This window comes from Lepisma saccharinum, chromosome 8, assembly GCF_977018435.1.
Source record: "Lepisma saccharinum chromosome 8, izLepSacc3.1, whole genome shotgun sequence".
In the NCBI taxonomy this organism is placed as follows: domain Eukaryota; kingdom Metazoa; phylum Arthropoda; class Insecta; order Zygentoma; family Lepismatidae; genus Lepisma; species Lepisma saccharinum.
This window is the reverse complement of record NC_139236.1, coordinates 67,873,843-67,890,508: the sequence shown is the minus strand read 5'-3', so window position 1 is coordinate 67,890,508 and position 16,666 is coordinate 67,873,843.

Genomic DNA, 16,666 nt, shown 5'->3' with positions numbered 1-16,666 from the left:
CCACAATTTACACGAGCACAAGAGCAGTGACAGGTGTATTCAGGATTCGAAACCACGATGACATTAATCTGCGACATTCTGTTCTGTTAGTGACAATTTGTTGTTTCAGCTAATCTGATGTGCGTTGTATCCCTGTAAAGTGGGTTGGAAACGCGTGTGGACGTGGCACCCACCGATTGTCCAAATTAAAAAAAAAAAAAAAGTTTACCACTGGATGCTAGAGTACAATCAGGCCCGGATGTGTGTGTGTGAGGAGGCCTGGACTAATAACATTTCCTTATTTATTTATTAAACACTCAGTGGCGTAAATAACACCCCCGCAAACTCCGCGGTGCGGGAAGGCGCACGAGCTTTGGGGGCGCAGTAAGAATGAAAAATTAAAACACACCAATAGTTCACAAAAGTTTTCCTTTCGGCGTTTAAATATATTTTCAACCGAATATATTATAGTTTTATGCCCCTAGAACTGCAAACAGAAAATGTTAATCAGTAGAAAGTGAATTTCCAGGTTAGAAGAAAACCTTCATTAGCTGAATAGTACAAGTCATAGATATCGCCGAAGGAAATGTGCTGGAAACGTTTTCACCCCTCCCCGCCCCTACTTACAGCCTGCTTTTCAGAAAGGTTTGGTGAAATTATGCTGTTGTTATGTTTCTTTTGTAGTTGTTGTAGGAGAATCTGCTACAAATTTCTTTGAGAAATATTTATTTATTTATTGATAGAGCTCAACAGGCCGAGCCCAATCATAGTGCTCTAATTACATAATATTACTATAATTGATTCAGTGTTCCAGTAATAGTATTTTTAAAATTGTATAAATTCATTGCAAAAATATCAATTGTGTTATTTACACATGAAATTGTGTTGAAAGAGTTGCACGCTCTCCACACCGGAGAGGCAGAAAGAATTGATGTTTTCGCTCTCTGACAATGAAAGATTTTGTGCTTTGGGACGTGTTTTGGAAATGGGAACATTAAATGATACGGCTGACAATAAGTTGGAATCGTCTATTATACCGTTAATTACTTTATACAGAAAGAGCAGGTCATTTACTTGTCGTCGGGAGTGCTAGTTTGCTGAAGTTGGTCTCCGAGACTAGATTATCGTATGAATCGAATGTTGGATATTCTCCACAGGCTTTGAATTTGAGATATCTAAGAAACTTTGACTGAATACGTTCTAGTATATGAATTAAGTCTATTTGAGTGGGATTCCAGATTACTGACGCATATTCTAGTTTTGACCGTACGAGGGAATAGTAAAGTGTTTTCACTGGTTCTATTTTCGTGAAGTCGTGGCTTCACCGGATTATAAAACCTAAGTTTCTGAAAGCGTCGTTAGTAACAGTTTCAATATGCTTATTAAATATGAGCTTGGTGTCGAAGGTCACTCCGAGGTCTTTAATTTTATTTTTGCGCGTGATTTGTACATTTTTAATACGGTGTGAACAAGATCTTGCACTATAGCTACAGAAATTGGAATGTAGAATCAATTGAAATTATAAGAAGAACACTGCTAAGCATTGAAAGCGATCGTACTCGAAAACTGGACTTGACGAAACTCGCAGAAGAATTTTCTTCCATCAAGAAACGCAGTGGACTGGTATGGGCATTTAACAATATCGTAATTTGTGTAGTAACAGTGCATTTTGTAATTGTAACACAATTTTTTACCGTTTGTCTTTTAAATCCTTTCGTACCAGTTTTTGATTGATTGATTGATTTGTTGTTTTAAGTCCACTTTATGCACAGTAAGGCTAATCGGGACTGGACCTACAGTTTAAAGTGGGATCCGAATCACTTGTGCCTCCACCGGGTATCGAACCCGGGACTCCTTGATTACAAGGCAACAACGCTACCACTGCGCCATCGGGGAGGCCCTGCCCCCAGTTTTTAAATATATTCAAATTACATGTATGTATTTTCATATTTAAACTAACTAACTAACTAACTAACTAACTAACTCTCTAGCCTTCTTAAACCCGAAGGTTCATGGCTGCAGAATACTTACTTGTATTCACGTCAATTATACTAGTTTGCCTATTTTCATATTTGTAAATTCTTATTATAAATGCAGAAGTGGATTAATATTTTAGGAAAGAAAGTTTAAAAAAATCGTAGGGGCGCACAGCTGTAAGTTGCGGGGAGGTGCAGAGCGTGTTAGTTACGCTACTGTAAACACTACATGCAATCATTGTGTGGCCAGCATAAAATGTCAACTTTAACCTCTAGGCTAAGTTAAGTCAGATGGTGAGTAGCCTATATTTTTAATATTTCTATTTCTATCATGATAGTACAATAAGGGGTAAAACTTCGATAGCGTCCCAACGGATGTCTTCATTTTTACACAAGAAACTACTTACCCAAATGAGTTTCTGTAGCATTTACAAGTTCTTGTTGGTATTTTCTTTCATCGAGAAAAACCGATGTTGTCCGGATATGCTAAATTGAACGAAATGAGTGCTAATGGAACCTAACCTAACCTCGTAGGCATATCTCGACCCTGTGATGGTTCGTGGGGCTATCGTGAACTTTTGGGGCTAACGTCAATGGTTTGTGGGGCTAACGTCAATGGTTTGTTGGGATAACGTCAATGGTTTGTTGGGATAACGTCAATGGTTTGTGGGGCTAACGTCAATGGTTTAATAATTACGCCTTATGTCAAAAATAGTACTTTTTTTTCGTGAAAATAGCAAAATAGCACCTTGAAGAATCTTTCGCAATGCAGAATAGGTAAGTACGAATGTTGAAAATGACGAAATAAACGAGTGAGAGGTGTTGGGACGCTATCGAAATTTTACCCAATAAAGATAATACAAAATTATACACAAGGGCGCCCGTGGAGATGGGCGTGGGACCAAGATGGCAATGGCAAGCAAATGTTGCACATGACCCATATTGGTCGCAAATGACAGATTAACATGGCATCAGTCATCAGACGTTTAATTATGACCCTTTGATACTTTCTTATATATACGTATATATATATATATTGGAAGCGGCCCCGGCGCCCACCCAGCGTCGAATAACATGGGTACCTGGGGGAAACCTTGGGGGTAAAGGCGGTCAGGGGCGTGATGCTGATCACATCACCCCCACTCACGACCGGATCAAGGAAGTGTGGGGCGTTACCCCCACACCCCCTATACGCCTTCATGGCGTAGTGCTATGCACAGGGGAGCACTTTACTTTTTTTACTTTACCTTATATATATATATATATATATATATATATATATATATATATATATATATATATATATATATATATATATATTTACTGAAAAGTGCATTTCTGGAAAATGTTTAACGCTGCCTTCCGCCAGTTATTAATTTATAGAGTTTTCTGTATAGAGTAAGCTGATAGTGCTAAGCATTGAAAAATATTTCAATGCATGAGGATGTATAACGCAGAAAACCCGGTGTAAATACCTCTTACATGTTCTCATGTTAAAGGTGATCAAAGTTTGGATTGCGCGACTTTGGAAACACAGAAATTGATGAATAGACACTCACAAACATCCATGCTCAGGTCAGGATTCGAACCAGGGATCCCTCATCATTAATAGAAAATTCCATATTAAGATAGAATGGGTTTTCTAACGTCTCGGGAACATCCACCCAAATAAAATTTTGGAATAACCCCACATTTGAAATGTTACGTGTTTCTTCTATCAGAAAGTAGGTCAATGTTAAACGTTTTCGTTATTCTCTCGAACAGAACGGGCAGGAACAGTGTTGCTAAGGGCGTATCCTCTTCCGGCGAGAAATGCATGACAAATGACGATCAATGAAGCGCCATGTAGCCATTGAAGCTGACGTTACAGTATCTCTTGGGTTGCAGAAAGACGAACGTTTGTGCACCTTGATCTCCGTAGGGCTGGGCTCCTGTTTCTGTTGCGTTTATTACACTAAATTGCCTACTTGTTTAGCGTATAAGTTTGTATTCCACAGCTGACCTCTGTGGGGTAGTGGTATGCATAACGCTCTACGACGTCAAGTGTTACGGGTTCGAATCCACGTCTGGGCATGGGTGTTCTTTCCGAGTGTCCCTTCATAAATTCCATCATATCATTTATCCTTATCTTCACGATTAGCCAAAAGTGGCAGAAAGGCGAAGTAAAATAAATCAAATCAATCAATTAAGGAGACCCTATACGAGAATATGTCCATGTAACAATAAAATAGAAGCCTCCCTCCATGGTGCAGTGGTAAAGTTATCATCACCTTGTAATCCAGCGGTTTCGGGTTCGAGTCTCACTTTTAACTGTAGCTCTGGTCCATGTTAGTCTATCTGAGCACAAAGTGAACTGATTTAAACTAAACAATGTTTTAACCACAACATGGATTTAGAATTATTATATTCAGAATTGCAAACTAGAAACTTCATTCAGCAAAACACAATATTCAACTGTTGTTGGGCAACCACTGTGGTGCATTAGTTAGCATTGCATGCCGTGACAGCAGGACCAGTGTTATCAAGGGAGTCCTCCCTGATGGCGCAGTGGTAGCGTCGTCGCCTTGTAATCAAGGGGTCCCGGGTTCAATGCCCGGTGGAGGCACATAGTGGTTCGGATCCCACTTTAAACTGTAGGCTCAGTCCCAATTAGCCTTACTGTGCATAAATTGGACTTAAAACACCAAATCAATCAGTATTATCAAGGGATTGCAGGTTGGAGACCCAGTGGAAGAACACAGTGCCTCGGATCTCACTTTAAACTGTATGCCCAGTCCCAATTAGCCTTTCTGTGCACAAAGTGATCTTAAAAACAAACTGAAACAAGCAAGCAAGCTCAAGACAGTAGGACCAAGAATCCTTGGATCGAATCCTCAATTAACCATGGGCGTGTGTTTGCCCATTTTCTCACACCAAGAGAGAGTGTACAGTAAAATAATAAAAAAAAATTGTACCAACCTGATCATTTTTTAATTCTCGGGTAGGCACTCCAACCGTTTCATACTGAAGCGAAATGAACGAATCTGAACCGGTTGCTGATGTATTCCTTCGCGTTTGAGATCCTTTCAAATAACTTGCCAATGCTCGTCTGTGTCGAACTGAATCATGCCGTGTCGACCGTTCACGAAGGGTCCTGCCTTATTCTGCCACATTTCATGCATGCTCATTTCCAACGAGTAACCTTTGGTTTGAACGGTCCAGGGTTCGATTCCCATAGAGACATCAGGATAATTGGGAAAGCTACCTAGTAGCGGATTTTGATTTGGAAAGTCAGAAAACATGAGTCATCTTCAACCTGACCATGCCCCACTCAATGAACATATGCATAGCCTTGACTCAAGCAGGTAAAGGTGGCCGAGATCGAGAATATGTGGCTACTTGCCTTCACAGCGCACAGGGAATGCTTTACTCCCATTTTTTCTCCTTGACTTTATGCCTATACATCGAACTTTTTTTAACTCCAAGGACTACATAAAACCAGGCCCGTAGCTAGAATTGATCTCCAGGGGGGCTCACGGGTTATCAGGGGGGGAGGGCTTTGTAAACCAAGTCCATTTTAAAAAAAAACATTAAATGAAGGTAAATTATGTGTGTGTGGGGTGGGGGGGGGGCGCTCATTCATTTATAAATATCATATACTACACAAATACTACATTTTTCTACATCTTTTAAAACATCTCTTGAAGTGTTAATTGACTGATACTGAAATTATCCCTTACACACCCCATACTATTTTAGATGATACAGATATGTATATCACACACAAAAACGCACAATATTTAATCACAGTGCCTACAGTATATTCCACCCCGGCCGAAGCAATTAAACTCCCCTTCCTTCCCAAAACTTGGGAGCTGTTGTTGACCTTTGACGCAGATGCGGAGGGAACTTGCATGATGACATCAAAGTCACAGATTTCTGTCTAAACGGGAGGTTGCAACAGGGACAGTGAAGGTACAGACAGGGGTTTATCCAGGATTTTTTCCTTGGGGGGGGGAGGGTGTTGGAAACTTTTGGGGGTGTAAGTTTGGGGATGTTAAGTGCATATTTTGGACTGTTATTAAAATGTTCGCCCTAATTCAATTTGTTCATAGATGTTTCCAGAGATTAATCCCCCCCTTCCCTTCACGTAACATTTCACAAGAAAAAAAGATGTCAAGTGCTGGAAAAGATGGAAAATAGATTTTTGTGGTAATGTTAACATTTCAGTCTAACTTTTCAAGTTTTGCTTTCCAATAATGTTCAATAATGTTTTTTCTTGTATGTACGCATTGCAATAATGCACTTGATTTAATCAATCGTTAGACAAACACAAGCCATGACATTGACAAATACAAAATTTAAACATATTATTACCAGAAATCATTTCATGCAATTCTTAAGCTGGTTATAACGAAATTAGGAACACTTGCGCAATATTTTTTTACTGTAGCCTATTTGTATGGTTCTTATCGTAGGTGTAACTCAGATATTATCTTGGGGGTGCCCAATTCATTGATGAAATATCGGTGAGAATGCATTGCATGGGTGCGTCCACTCTTGCCTGTCTGAAGTAGTAGTAATAAGTGCATGTTTCTGCAGATATAATATGAAAAAGGTTAAACAAAGGTAAAGTGCTCCCCTGTGCTTAGCATCACGCCATGAAGGCGTATAGGGGGTGTGGGAGTAACGCCCCACACTTTCTTGATCCGGTCGAGAGTGGGGGTGATGTGATCAGCATCATGCCCCCTTACTGCCTTCACTCCCAGGTCTTCCCCAGGTACCTATGTCATTCGACGCTGGATGGGCGCCGGGGCCGCTTCCAACGTTAGCAAAGTTTCCCGAATTTGATCCGGCCAGGGAATCGAACCTGGGACCTTTAGCATGGTAGTGAGACGCGTCACCGACTGAGCCACCGTGGCCATATAATATGACTTAAATAAATGACCACACTGCGAGTGAAGCGAGCAAGAAATTTTTTAGAACTACTTTATTTATTTGTAAACTGATAATGCATATTATTAATTAAGCATAGCGACAATACTTTCATTTCACAGTATGTTTACTCTTTACAATCTTGCTTTGTTCGTTCGGTGTCCTCTTTACCTCAGCACATGCCCCCTGCCCCCTCTTGTTCTACCTTCAGTTAGATTGATTGAGTTGGTGTTTTAAGGTCACTTTATGCACAGTAAGGCTAATCGAGACTGGACCTACAGTTTAAAGTGGGATTCGAACCACTATGTGCCTCCACCGGGTATCGAACCCGGGACCCCTTGATTACAAGGCCAGCTTCAGTTAGAAAATATGAATATATAATAACAATAATAATAATAATAATAATTCTATGTTGCGAGTGTGTTCCAGATTCTGCTGGTGTTTTCAAATCTCTGTTTAAACAATGATTCACAAAACTAAAATAAAGTAATGAAACTCTAGCACGGACATGAAGACTTTAAAATATAGTGGGAAGTTTGGATGCATGTTTGATAGATACCTGGTATTGCTTTTGAATGGAATCGGTCAAGGAATTTGATATTGAAGTCTTATACACTTACAAAACTTTGGAAAATACGCTTGGCGCTGTTGAGAGTTTATCTTTCAAACTACTGAACGAGAGACTCTGGGGAATTGTGCCTCTTTGCCTTAAAAGAAAACGAAATAACATGTGCAAATAAACGCATGGCATGTTAGCTGCAAAGGGAAGACAAGGAATTTTCACTTCTAATTTGATGTAATGCTTGTATTTTCAATTATTTAAAAACTGAATAGCATTTATTTCACTTTACAACACAAAGAGCACAATGAAACAAGCAAATTTTCTCTCTCCACGTTTCGCAGCAGGCAGTGGGAAGCACCGTCGTGCTCCCACTGGTGTGCCTGTGGTCTAATACAAATTTGGGACTTAATGTAAATAAAATTTATTTTTATATTTAATTCCTTATACTTCCTTTGTTCTTCTGCAAAGTTGAAAAAAAAATTGTCATTATGTCAGGGAACAGACTAGATAAAAAGAGGAAGACAATTTTTACAATATCTTTGCAAACTGACAATAACTTTAATTCAATAGGGTGCCAGTAATTTCACAGGGCACTACGCTCTTCTATTTATATCTGTTTTGCTTGTTCGGCAGCCCATTTGTCCTTTGCGACCAGGCAAACCCCGCGCGACCAACCCCTTCCCCTTTTACAACTCTCTTTCTAATATATAATTTCTTTTACAAAGGTAAGAACTCTTAGAGCCACAAAAATGGTCACATACATCAACTGTAGACGTGAATATGAATCACTCAGGTTCTTCATGAAATACTTGCAGTTTTATACCAAATACTCGGTCAGTAAATTTTATATTGGTACTTTATGAATATCCGTTGAAAGATATTGTACCTACATATAGTGTCACTGCTTTTCTACTCACCACTTTCGGTTTCTTTTTATCTGGTTTCATTTTCTCTACCTTCTTCAGCCAATTTTGTAGTAAAGTTTCAGACATTGTTACACTAAGCAGAACGACAACACACGAACTGACATGCTACACTAAGACTGACCTAAGGCATTTGACTGTTCTCTTCTCTACCACTCCAAAATCATTCATCTCGCCAAGTTACAGAAAAAAGTGTTGCTAACCATAGTAACACAATTCACTACAAGGAGTCAAACCTGTATCTTTGAATTTCTTCCCTTACTTTTAGCGTACATTTTTCACATGACGGAATCGAAAGGAAAATGCAACGAAATCTAAATTTCATTGACTTGGGGGTTGAATTTACAAATCTGTAACGTATTTAAGAAATATTTATTTAGGTATTTAAACGCTGAACTGTCAACACTGTGTGCGGTATGTCTCCCTGGAAGGAGGTCAGTTTGACATTTTTCAGATGGCAGTGCCCCTTCCGTAAAGCTGACCGAAGGCTTGTCAAGGGAGCCTGGTGTTTCCAGGAAATGACCATGCTGAACATTCCACCCTCCTTCTTTGAATTGGACTTCGCTTCTTGTAGCTCTACAAATGGTTCCTGTATGTTGAAGTATTGTCATTCTATTGTTCATATAAAAATCCATATTTACACACCCCCTCTGCAGGGGGGTGTTCCACTTTTCTGCTTGGGGGGTGTTAGGGGTGTGTGGATAAATCACTGGGTACAGATGAAGAAGCTCCCCTATGAAATAACTTTCTGAAGTCTAGAGAATATTCTAAATACTTGCAGCTACTTCTGCTCATAAACAAAATGAGCGAATGTAATAGATACTGTTCATATTCTGTGGATTTATCCTTAAAGTTGTGAGTTGTCTACATTTTCACTCTTCACTGCAAACAAATTATGCAAAATTGTTTACTTAATGTAAAGGGGGGCTGATGGCAGTTGCAGGTTGGGGGGCTGAGTCCCCCTGGCCCCTGCCTGCCTACGGGCCTGCATAAAACTCATTATACAATGCATGAATGCCCGGGAGATATCCATGGATGCTCTTTGAATATCCAGGATATATTTATTCGATATTCATCAAAGATGCTTGTGTATACATTTGGATTTGTTTTAAACATTAGCAATAGCAACATCAGTCAGTTTCGATCCATACGCCAGGGGAGCTAGTGCTGCTCATTTAGGTTTGAATTTTCGAACGCATCTCGCCATTCCCCGCATAGCGGCTCATCCGGCAGCGAACGATAACGATATTGTTGACATCCATCGCTATTCTCACGGCTTTCAAAGGACGATCACGTAAATTGAGCAGAACAAAGGAAGCAACGAACGTGTTTTCATCGTCCCTCTCTGTTTTCCCCGTTTCCATTTTGGCGAGGGAAATTAGTTTCTGCAGAAAGGCGATCTTTGCCCGGCGAGCGGAAAAGTTTGTTTTCTGGGCTTCTCATTGGCGGGTCGATTACAAGGACTCAATTTACGTATTGTGTTGCTTTCTGATGGCTGGCTGTTCATTCAGTGGAGATCGCCTTTCAGTTCCCAGTAACATAGGATCTTGGAACTAAACTTTAATATCAAAATATAATTGGCTTTCTCTCAGCAGAGTTTCCTTGTTTTGCTCTCGCTGAATGGATTTCATCATCTTCAGAAAGGGGACCAACTGATTTTGAACCAGTGCCGTCAGTGTGTTGGAATTTCGTGTCGTATTCTCTATGTTTAGCGCCAGTAAACCAACATTGTTCTTACATTTAGCTTTAATGTATGTGTAACTGCTCATTATATATTATGCAAACTATTAAAACAAGCTTCTAAACCAGATTTTAAGCAAATTATTTAAAGAACTTAAAGACTGGTCATTGTACGCCACTGATCGTTGTATAACGCACCGTTCTGACGACCGAGTTTCCTCCCCAATTGTAGGCGGATGGGGCGAGGGAACAGAAGTCGGTGGGTGTTTATTAAAAGATTTTTAAAAAAAAAGACCAGTTCCACCGCTCCAAAAAGCGTTGGCGGGAAAACACTGCTTGTTCCTTCCTGCTTTCTGTACTGCGCTTGGCAATCTTACTACATGAAGGGAAATTTCCTTGGTGAATGGAAATCCAGGTCCAATTTTCGGTGAAAAAGAAAATTTCATGAAAAATATCGAAATTTCCAGAAAATTTGAGGTTGTGGGATTTCGGTTCTTGTTTTATCTACTTGTATGCCCATTTGTGTTTTATTTCAAAAATAAAATTGCTCATTAATCCGATAGTTAATACAGGATATTGCACGTCGTAATATTGATACAATTGTATACATACAGGGAAAAAAGTTTGTTTGGAATATAGCCTGGGCGTTCAGGCAGTCCACTTGTTATTGAAAGAATTTAAAATTTCTGCCGCTACTCACGTAATGGCGCTCATAGCCGATCCGTCCGTTCCTACCGATGACACTTCCAAAGCAGGTGAACGTGCGATCGAGAGGTTTGCGATTTAAGTATGTATTTTAGGTTTCAGGGCATGATAGAAGATTTTACCCTGATGGGCAAGAGCAAATACTGATATATTAAGATGGTCAGGAATAGAAGTCATTATGTGAGCCATTATTATATGTATAAACATGTATTCTCTCTCTCTATCTTTCTCTATTTATTCGTATTTCTTTCTCTTTTCTCTGCGTCTCTGTTTTCCTTGTGTTCATTCAAATTATAGGCACTGACTTATGGGGGAAATTAAAAATATATAACTATATATGGCTGCTGAAGAGCCTACCTTTTACGTACCTTTTGTTAAATGATGATGCTCTTGTAACATACAAAATTGATTAGTTATTTGGGCAGTTAGCAACTTAAATCTAGTACACATCTGTCTTCATGTCATGGAAATGTATTTTTTTTATTAATTTCTGACATTGAGTCCGCATTAGCAAAACTCATTGTTTATAGAAAAGTCACATTTTCTTTATATTAATTTCAAAGCCAATACATTAGTGGTAATTGTAAACCTGTGTAGTAGCATATATATTCAGGAAGAGAGCCCGTTTTCAAAGTGAACTTAGTGTCGTTCATTATTCGAGTAACACATTACAATTTCTCACAGTTGGTATATGTGTTCTTTGAACCTATTCTGGGTAACACAGGGGTAGATAGCGTTTTACATTATTTTTGAACAGTAAACAAAAACTGGGCAATGGATAATGCAATGTTCTGTTTGTGTCAATTTTATAAATTAAGTCCATTAGTGCCGCAGAATGAGGTAAAATTGCTCCATTCGATATAGAATGGATACAAAAATCATGAACAACTTTAATGATCCTTTTAAAGTAATTTTTGTCCTTGTGAATTCTACCGTGACATGGGTACGGTACACTGGTGATGTGCAATTGGGGCTTCACACATTCTCGATCTGGGGTATGGTGGAGATGGATCCGCACCACGCTCCAGCCGCATTTACTCACCCATGGCCTTTCTTAGGTACTGATGTAAGCCTGGGTGAGCACCAGAGCCGCTTATGCAGGAACAGCAATGGGAAATTTCCCGACATGACCACCCAGGGAATTGAACGCAGTCTCCCGCGTTGTAGTCTGAAGCTCTAACGCCTGGACCAACGGCCTCTTCCCCCTTAATTAATGTACGGGAAATTCACCGCAAGAGGAATTCTCCTGCATATAGATCTTAACAGTTGCGTGCACAAACGGAAAGGGGGGTAGGTGGTGGTCATAACATGGGACTGACTACTAAAAGAAGTATACATTCCCCCTCCCCTTTCGGAAATCCTGCACAATTAACTGGCTCTTTCCATCAAAATAATAGATAGTACGTAATATCAGTCTTTTAGATTTAGTGCGTTCCCCAAGGGGGGGTTGATGGGGTTATAATCCCCTCTTTGACCCAGTATTTCTAAAAAAAAAAGAACGTCAAAGGTAGGAAAATATGACAAAATGAGGGCTGACTACAAAGAAAAAGTATACATAACCCCTCCCTTTCGAAAATCCTGGGCAAGCCACTGTCGCCATGGTAACACGGCTTCCTCGATTGGCTCAAGGGTCATCATACCTTTTTTCCTCCCCGCCTACAAAATTGACCACTGACAGCTTTGAACTCGCGGAGAGTACGCAATATTTTTTTTTAGTAGACACGCGTTAGATATGGCAACTGCGCGTTTCTTCCTCTTGCGACTGATCCTCAAACATGCATAATCCCATTTCACCGCAAAGAGAATACAGAACTTTCTCCGCGCTTTCTTTATCTTTCACTTTGTTGCCGTCCACTTTCACAATCAACTTCATCACGGTTTGGCGCGCTCATTTCGTCCCATTTGCCCAAAAGCATCAGGCACCCTCTCACTGTGAGTTTCAACTTTCCTCCGCCAGATGTCTCCCACGAGCAACTAATTGCCGAAGCCAATTTCCTCGCAATTTCGACGGCGCTCGGGCTTCTCCCCGGCAAAGATTTGGCGTGACCTTGTTAGCAAGTCGGTGTTTCTGTTTGAGTTGTCGTCGACGTTGCTTTGCGACGAAACGGAAGTGACGTAAACGAAAGGTGCGCTGCTTCCTGTTTAATTCAATCAAGTCTGCTGGACGGGTAGCAGAAGAAAACAAGTCTTTTATCAATATAGAAAGAAGCAAGCCTCTTTGCGTTTTCTTCCTAGAAGATAGATAGAGGGAGGCGGGTAAGATTACGTAACGGTTTGTAATGAACATATACGAGGTGTGTCCACATTATAAAGGTGTAGTGTGATTGTTTCCAAACTGAATCAGAATTGTGTTTGTCCATTTAATATTAGCACGATTTATCTCCATCGTCACGATTAGCCAAACAGGAGTGACAGGAAACGGACGTAAAATCAATTTGTTTTGAGCCCTGCCGACATTATTATTATTATTATTATTAAGTTTTGTTATCATGGTACTTAATTTCCACTAATTGCATACTCTACATTAGCAACACTTGTAAACTTTAAAATATAGAAAAATCTGACTACAAATTATTCATTAAACATCGTTTTCGTTTATGATGTAAGATGCTTATGATGCAAGAAGATATTTAAACACTAGAAACTCCTTCCGTCTACCATCTCTCATGAAATAAGCAAGTAAAAGGACTTGACATGTTGTTTTATTTTGCTGTTATCATATTATTAAGGAATTTTAATATTCGATGGTTTTGCCATTTCTTCCCCTTCAGCGTCTCATTTTTGTGCGGCCCCTAGGAGGGGCTAGTGGCAAATTTTCCCCCTCCGCAGTCGCTACAATCATCGTGGTAGGGCCTTCAGGACCCGCGGGGTCGAAATCAGGCTCCAACGAGAAAAGTAGTTCGCCTTGATGTTCTGTCCGTGTTCTTCGACGACACCCTGTAGGCAGAGTTCGTTTCCAAAATGAGCATTTCATTTCCATCATGCGAGCGTTGTCTGTTGGGAATGAGAAGATCGATCAATGATAGATGTGGTTGCAACAGTGCTTCGGACGCAGTAATTACTCTAAGCTACTTACTGCTGACCGTTCGCATTTAAAGGTTGCTCAGATAATGCTCCCAGAATATTACTTTGGAAATGGGCCAGTGCTTGCGGGAGGCATCGTAGATTTTTTTTTTGACAAAACGTCGTTCACGGTTCACCTTCATTCTACATATACCTAGGTACTATGATTCTTAGAGGTGAAAAGCAGCGTTTAGATTTATACAGGGTGTCCGATAGTTAGGTAGGTTAGTTTTTTGTACGATTACTTTCAAATCTTTTATTTGATCTGAGCATTCATTGAATAACATATCCAGATGTTGAGCACACCTGGTACAGACCTCTGACAAGACCAATGTTGCCAGTACACCCCATAATTTCCGAAAAAAACATACTTTTTTATGAATATGCCAGAAGTAACCCCATCGTCTGTAATGCATATAAATCTGTTGCCTAATTCAGAAACTGCAGAATTTAAGCTTTACAACGATATGTAACATGATAGGGTTCCATGAATATGAAAAATCAGTACAAGTTTCACAAAATCATGGAATGATCCTATATATTTGTCGTTCTTTCTATCAATTCGATAAATACCCACCCAGACACATCGCTAATTTTTGCAAGCGACCCCACAGCTGCCATGTTCGGTTTTACTTTGTACAAATACTTTTTTACACCTCAGTAATTTTTCCCCCGTACTGAACGTTCATGTAGAGAATAATTTTCTTATTTAATGTTTAAAAAATATCCCCATAGGCAAAGTTAATACCCACTGTAACAGTGGCGTATATTGAGTCCAACATCTGGGCTATCTCACTATGTTACGTGGACCTAGGCTATGAATAGAAATACATTTACCAACTCCTAAGAAATCAGGTAGCCAACTCATAAAAAATCAGGTTGCCAACTCATAAGAAATCAGGTTGCCAACACATAAGAAATCAGGTTGCCAACTCATAAGAAATCAGGTTGCCAACCCATAAGAAATCAGGTTGCCAACTCATAAGAAATCAGGTTGCCAACTCATAAGAAATCAGGTTGCCAACTCATAAGAAATCAGGTTGCCAACTCATAAGAAATCAGGTTGCCAACTCATAAGAAATCAGGTTGCCAACCCATAAGAAATCAGGTTGCAAACTCATAGGAAATCAGGTTGCCAACTCCAGAATCAGCATCATCTCACTGATATGAATAATAATAATGACAATTTCTGATCGATTTTTCTCCTGAATTTTATTCTCTAGACTTCAGGCTTCGCAAATAGCCTAGCTACCCTAGAATATACACTCCTGCAGTCTGAGCTCCATGCTTAATTGCAGAAAAGTTCCGTACGTTCAAAATTTCGGTTGTGTGGCTCTCCGGACATTCTACAAATAAAAGGGGGAACAAATAAGAAATGTCCTTCGTAATTTTCTTCTCTTGTTTGACAGGGGTGTGTACATAATTTTATATCTGTGTGTGAAAGGGGGATTTCATATTTTGGGGGTGTAAGGGTACTATATTTTAGTCGAGACGACCCAAAATGTATTCTCCGTGAGAAATTTTAGGAAGGTATTGAGGACATTTTGGCGGTGTTTGGGCGTGTGGTATTCACTGCGAAACAGATATTTATTTTATTTTATTTATGTATATTTTATCGCTCAAAATTGCATCCATTTGCCGCTACTACGGTGGAGGCACATAGTGGTTCGGACCCGATTAGCCTTACTGTGCATAAAATGGACTTAAAACACCAACTCAATTAATCAATTTATGCTACTATGATCTCTGAACGCGACTGTACACACACGCGGCTTCGCGTTTGTAAAAAAAAATACCTGCATTGAATACATCTCGCAGAAGCGACCATGATTGTTTTCCCAACTCCCTTCGCTTCTTGCCAAGAAACAGTTCAGCAGTCGAATCACGTCGTGAACGTGCAGAATTTGTGAAAAATCTATCTTCGTTTGCCATCCCACCTTCTCCCTCTTGCTTAGGGGAGTTCTAAAAGCAACGGCTGCGGTTCATTCGTCTTCCCCTTCAAGCGAGAGCTTCGAGGAAAGAGCCAATAATATGCTGCTCGCATACAAAGTGTGCGAATAGTGATCAAATGACCCCCAGAGATTAGCACGAGTTCGGTTTGACATTGGTGAATTTCATCGTTCCAGGGCCGTCCGCATAAAATATTCCAAGATGAGGATATAACGGTCAAATATTGAGTGACAAGTATTTAATCTAATTGCCCGTTAGTAGGAATTAATTGCAATTTGTAATATTAATATCCGTCGCGAATACAGGTGTCTAGCGAACTGTCTTAGCCAGCACTAGCTTGCTCAACCACCGTTTTTCGCTCGAATTCAGATTTACATGCATTCTTATGGGGATATAATAATAATAATAATAATAAATTTTCTTTATTCAGCGGGCGAGGTTCAGCCAAGGGCTGCTCTGCCACCTAACCCTTGTCAATATGAGAATACATATGAGATGATTATAAACTTATGGAGCAGTAAGCTAAACGTAAAATAATAATAATAATAAAAAATGAAGAAAGAAAAAAATACATAGGAATTAGTTGCAAAAAAAAGTGTAACTAGAAATAAAAAAGACAATAGTAATAATAATACAATAATACAATTCCTTATAGTGAGTGACTTGATACCTTCAGTATGTGCCCCGACTCTGCCATTGTTCCATTAACAGCAGATCTTTTATTTTACCTTTAAAATATAATGGGTTTTTTACACTAGCGATATTTGCAGGCAATGCATTCCATGCTTTGGGAGCCGAAAAGGAAAAAGAGGATTCGTAGGCCGTGGTAGAGTGATGGGGTAAATCGAAGTTGTTCCGCTTACGTGTAACATACTGATGGATTTTCCTACGGGAATGCATCTTCTGAAACAGGT